Genomic DNA, 5,536 nt, shown 5'->3' on the forward strand with positions numbered 1-5,536 from the left:
TTGTCCTGTGTATGTTGATTTGTTTTTGTTTTGTTTGTCTTTTTTTAAAGTTCATTTTTTTGTTCCCCACTTAGGGGGGCATTTTTTTTTATAATTTATATACTATGAACATTTTTGTACGGAGAAAGCACGGTTATTACTTTTTTTTGGGGGGTTTACCTTTTTTGTTTTAATTAATTTTTTCAAATGAATCATCTGCCAAAGTAGTACCAATAAGCATGAGAGGCTGAGAGCATATATTTATATAAGTTAGCTCTGTGAACGGAGGGTTACTTGTGAATTGTGATAAAAGATTTATTCTCTTAAAAGAGTTCAGAGATCTTTTGTTTCAAAAGAATTAGTCATTCTTATTAACGATAAAGAGAAGTGCTATAAGTAGGTTTTGTAATTTGTAGTCATTAATTAATTATTATTAATGTTTTTAATGGTGTGATGTGTGAGATTATTTACTTTTCTTTTGCTGGTTAAGTGCTGGTCTTTTAGATTTTTTTTACGATAAATATTATAAGAGTTTAATTTTAATACATTAATAATGTAAAAAATTTTACATAGTTATTCAATTAAACTTGAAATGTAATTTTCTTTAAACCCTAGTATGGCATGACTTATATATATGATATTTTTACTTATAGGAACTTTATACATTTTGATTGTTATGCATTAATAGCGTAAAAGAGTTTTGTAATATCATATAATCTAGTATTTGTGTTTAAATGATTTAGTAGCAAATTTAAATACCTTTGATATATAACAATACATATATATATATATATATATATACTTTTAATACTAATATTGCATGCAACCTAAATTTATTCCGTATGCCAACAAATAGTTGACAAATTAAGTTAGAATTTGTAATAAATTCTATAAAAAATGATAAATATTACATATACTAGAAGGAATTAATAACTGAAACTCGTTCATAAAAGAACGTTGATATAACATTTTTGCAATATTTCTATTTGTTAAATGTGTTCAAAAGAAAACCAACAAACATTAAGGGTAAAATAAGCACTGCCATAGAGTTATTAAGATTTCAAAAGTTTGAAATTAAATGGTTAGATAAAGATACATAAATAATTATATATCTAAGACAAAAAATCATACAATAGTTTCTTGAGTTTGAAGTTGAATCATGCATATGTTTATTTTTGTTTTATAATGAAATTTCATTTAAAATAATTGAGGCAAAAAAAATTAAACTTTAGACTTTTTTATTATAAATATTTTAATATTATATCAAGAAGAAATTAATTATTCAAAAAAAAAATTATTAAGTAAAGACACATAAATAATTATATATATTTTTATTAATTCAACCAAACATACATTTAATAATAATATAGAGATTAGAGAGGCATATAAAGAGGCAAATTTTGCTGATGAAACTTTCATTCAAAGAAGGTAAAATTAAACCAATGGAACTAACCTCTTCTTCCATAAGGCTGATGAAGCCTCTCCCACAAAAAAAAAAAAAAAAAAGGGAAAACAAGGACCACTCTAGCAAAAAGACACAACTGAATCCAGCACTTGCACCATCACTTTCTTTTTTCACTCAAATTGAAGCATTATTCCATGCATGTTTTCTTATAAAAAGACTAAAAAGAAGGCTTTAGCTTATATGTTAATTATATTTCCTATAACTATAACAAGTTTATTTTTATCTGCATGCACATATTCTTTATTTGGTTTTATATTTACAAAGGGTACAGCTCACTGCATTTAGAATTTTACCTTTACATTACAATATTATTGTGATGAGTATGTATCAACAAAAAATTCCTTAGTTTAAATATTATGCATTATTAATAGCCTAAGTTCCCCAAACCAAAGGTAATTTGGTTAGGGATTATTCTTCATCCATTAGTAAAGTGAATCTTTAGCATTAATTACTCCTTTTTTTTTCAATTGTTCTTTTTTTGTGGTTTGCTCAGTGTATAAAATCTAATTGATACAATAATTTTGGTGTGGGAAATTGGAGAAACAATATTTTAGTTGACTTTATTTTTCAATTAGTTGTAATGTGAAGTTTTTAAAATTTCTATTAAAGTGTTTATTCTATATATTAGATAGATGATATTATAAAATGTCATCATATATATACTTCAAATTTTAAATTCTATTAAAAATGCACTAATGTAGAAACCTGTATAATAATAACAAATATTAATTAATAAGAAACTTTGTAATAATTTATTTAACAAAAGTTAATATTATATATAAAATGGAGTAGTGCATGAAATAATAAAAAAACTATTGTTATATATAACTTATAGAGTGGAAGAAGAATATTGAAAATGGAAGAGCTAGCAGTGTGAGAAATACTTAAAGGCAAAAGAATTTTTGCTATATTACAAACTTTAAATTACATAGGATAGTTTAATTTTGAGAATATAAAAGAAATGCAACATATTTTATAAAAATGTAACTTTGATATAATGACAATGTAAAGCAATTTTACACGTGTATTCAATCGCATAATCTACGCCAATAAAAATAATTACTTTTTATATTGATTACGTGAATAATTACTAAAAAAACTGATGTGATTAAATATCTGTGTATTTTACATTGTCATCGATGTCAATGTATTAAAACTAAACTCATTTTATATTATTATCTTTTACAACTTTTTTTTTTACCAAAGATAGAAAACTCGAACCCACAACTTTTTAATTGAGTGTGGGGAGACTATGCCATTTGAGCTATAACTCATTGGCTATTATTTTTCACAACTTCTTTCCATTATTTAGTAATGACAAAATTTCATAACCACAATTATATAACATTTTTTAATAAACCACAATTATATTTTTCATAACTTATTCTAACGTTTAACATTATTTTCTTTTAATGACAAATAATAACTCATACTATAACCAATGGTCCCATAATCACCAAAAATATCAAAACACCATCGTTAAACTTAAAATTACTACTATATTACATTTCATTTTCAACACCAAACCCCTTTAAAATTTAGTTAGAAGTCTTCTTCTTTATTTATACCAAGTCTTATTCATGCTCAATTTCAGTCCTATCAAATAATGTTGGAATCTTGAACATGTCTGGCATAAAAAAAAAATAATTTGGACAAATAGACACTGCACAGATATCTCATGACATGCATAGATCAATCACATTCCTGTTAATGAAGATTGATGTGAAACTGAAAGTTACATGCAAATTGCGTTCAAATTAAATCATAAACAACTAATGTTGGCTTGGTATAAATATTTTTGTTTAATTTGAAGTTATATATATATATTCAATTAAAATTGATAAACAATGTTTTTCTCAAATTTATTTAACTTAGAAATATATTTCTAGTATATTTTTAGTGAGAAATATGTGAAAATTAAAGCAAAATACTTAAAGGGATATATAATAATCAAAATGAAGAATGAGTCAAGGAGATGGAGACAAGCATAAAAGACAGATAAATTGGTAAACTTTATCCAATATATATATATATATATATATATATATATTCTAATACCATTGGATTTACTTGATCCAAATATATAAGGCTATTATATATATTGAACATTATTAATATTCTCGTTATTGTTGTTAATTAATTGTATAAAATAAAAATTTATGTATTAATTAAATTATTATTATAAAAAATTAAAAATATTTGTGTTAATATTGTATTATTAGATAGTTGTAATCAAAGTTATAGCTCAAAACAAATAATATATATATAATTTCTGGTCAAATATATATTAATTATAGCCTAGAGAGGAATATGACATATACATATACTAAGCTGAAGCTGCACCCTTTTCTTTTTCTCTCAAGAATTAAAATTCTGACAATAAAATTTTGACAGATAAGAGACAACAACAACGTTGTTACAGACACATATATCCAAGAAATTGAAGAAGATGATAGATATGTATATAATAACCCTTTCAACATCCTTCATCCCTATACTTCTTTCTTGTTTTTTGAAATGAAAGATACATATTATTGTTAATTAATTTCCATTTCATTGAAGTAGCTTTGCTCCTATCACCAACTCATCAATTCATATGGGACTATATATGTATTTCATCAGCAAGACCGTTACCTGAGAATGATATGAAATATGATAATAATCAGCAAATTAAACTATTTTAAATCCAAAATTCTGTATATATTCTAATTTCTAATTTCATTCTTTAACATCAGATTGATTTTTGTTAGCTAACAAAATTATAATTATTAATTAGATAATAACCTTTATGATAAGATTAATTAATTACATACTTCCATGTAAAGATGAAACTACAATTAAGTTTTTTTTTTTTCACTGAATACTATGAGTTATTAATATGGACTAGACAACAATAAAAATGCTTTCTTTTTTTTTTTAAATAAAAAATGCTAATTTATCAATTACTTTTATTGAACTGAAAACCCTAAATCTGGGTGTGAACACAGAATTAGGGGTAAATTCATTTTAATGAAATGGAATATACAACTGTTTGTTAACAGTGGAAACTAGAAACCAAAAAAGGTCACTTCATCATTATTGCTAGTATTTTCCAGATAACCTTATCAATAATCATCAACATTCCAGCTTCATTCCATGGTATAATTTTGACTGAATCCATTACCATCCAAATTAATAAATCAAATCAGGTATATTTTATATAGATGGTTACAAATATGTATATATCTACAATATTTCATTTTTTAAATTAAAAAAATAAATAAATTATAAAAAAGAAGATGACATACCTGAGATGTGAGCTTCATAAGTTAAGCCTAATAAGTTGCTAGCTAGGGTTAGTTAAAGCATAAAGAATATAATAAAATCCAAAAAATAACAAAAAAAAAATATAATATATATGTATATTGCAGAAATTGAAAAAAGATAGTGAGAAATGGTTACGGGGTGACAGCAAGAGAGTGAGCACATATAGCTTCAAGTATGAAACAACATCATACAAGAAAATACCATGTGTGCTCACTCTCTTCTGTCACCACCCTTTACCGTTAATTAGCGAAGACGAAAACTCAATACCATAATAGTCTCTATCACTTGATGAATAATCACACTAATTAGCCTGATAATTAACTAAAGCATCACTATTGCTTTTGAAAGTGTTTATGAGGGACAAGTAATTAATTAACCCTTAATTATTTCCTCTCTTCTCCCTACCCAAAAACTGTTCCATTACTATGGAAGAATGATTTATATGATGTTGTTGTAATGAAGAGAAAGAAGGGATATGAAGGGGTATTTATACAGAAACTGAAAGAGAAATTTGCTTGCATCATGTATGTGGAAGGAATAATTGTATTGTTGGGGTTTATCTTCTATTGGTCATCCCATATTATTTTAATCATTATAATGAAAGTGAAAACAGAAAATACCATAAAATAAGAGAAAGAAAAAGTGTAGAGACTTTATCTTTAGGGTTTTGTTATCAAGTGGTCCAAAGTTCAAATACACATGTTAAGGTTTGATTTAAAAAAAAAAGATATATTTGCTTTTTTATTTAAAACAATTGTTCGATTTTAAAAGTTAGGTAATATTAGT

General features: G+C 24.7%; 1 long non-coding RNA gene across 1 annotated transcript; it reads right to left on the reverse strand.

Annotated features, from left to right (window-relative positions):
• Window positions 1–3,682: 3,682 nt before the first annotated feature.
• On the reverse strand, window positions 3,683–5,288 carry LOC110263626 (uncharacterized). The gene is made up of 2 exons (XR_002349489.2): window positions 4,732–5,288; window positions 3,683–4,078 (listed from the first exon to the last, which is right to left on the reverse strand). It is a non-coding gene; the product is annotated as an uncharacterized LOC110263626 (long non-coding RNA).
• Window positions 5,289–5,536: the final 248 nt, after the last annotated feature.

The sequence above is a fragment of the Arachis ipaensis genome, chromosome B6 (assembly GCF_059453495.1).
Source record: "Arachis ipaensis isolate K30076 ecotype BB chromosome B6, ASM5945349v1, whole genome shotgun sequence".
Taxonomy (NCBI): domain Eukaryota; kingdom Viridiplantae; phylum Streptophyta; class Magnoliopsida; order Fabales; family Fabaceae; genus Arachis; species Arachis ipaensis.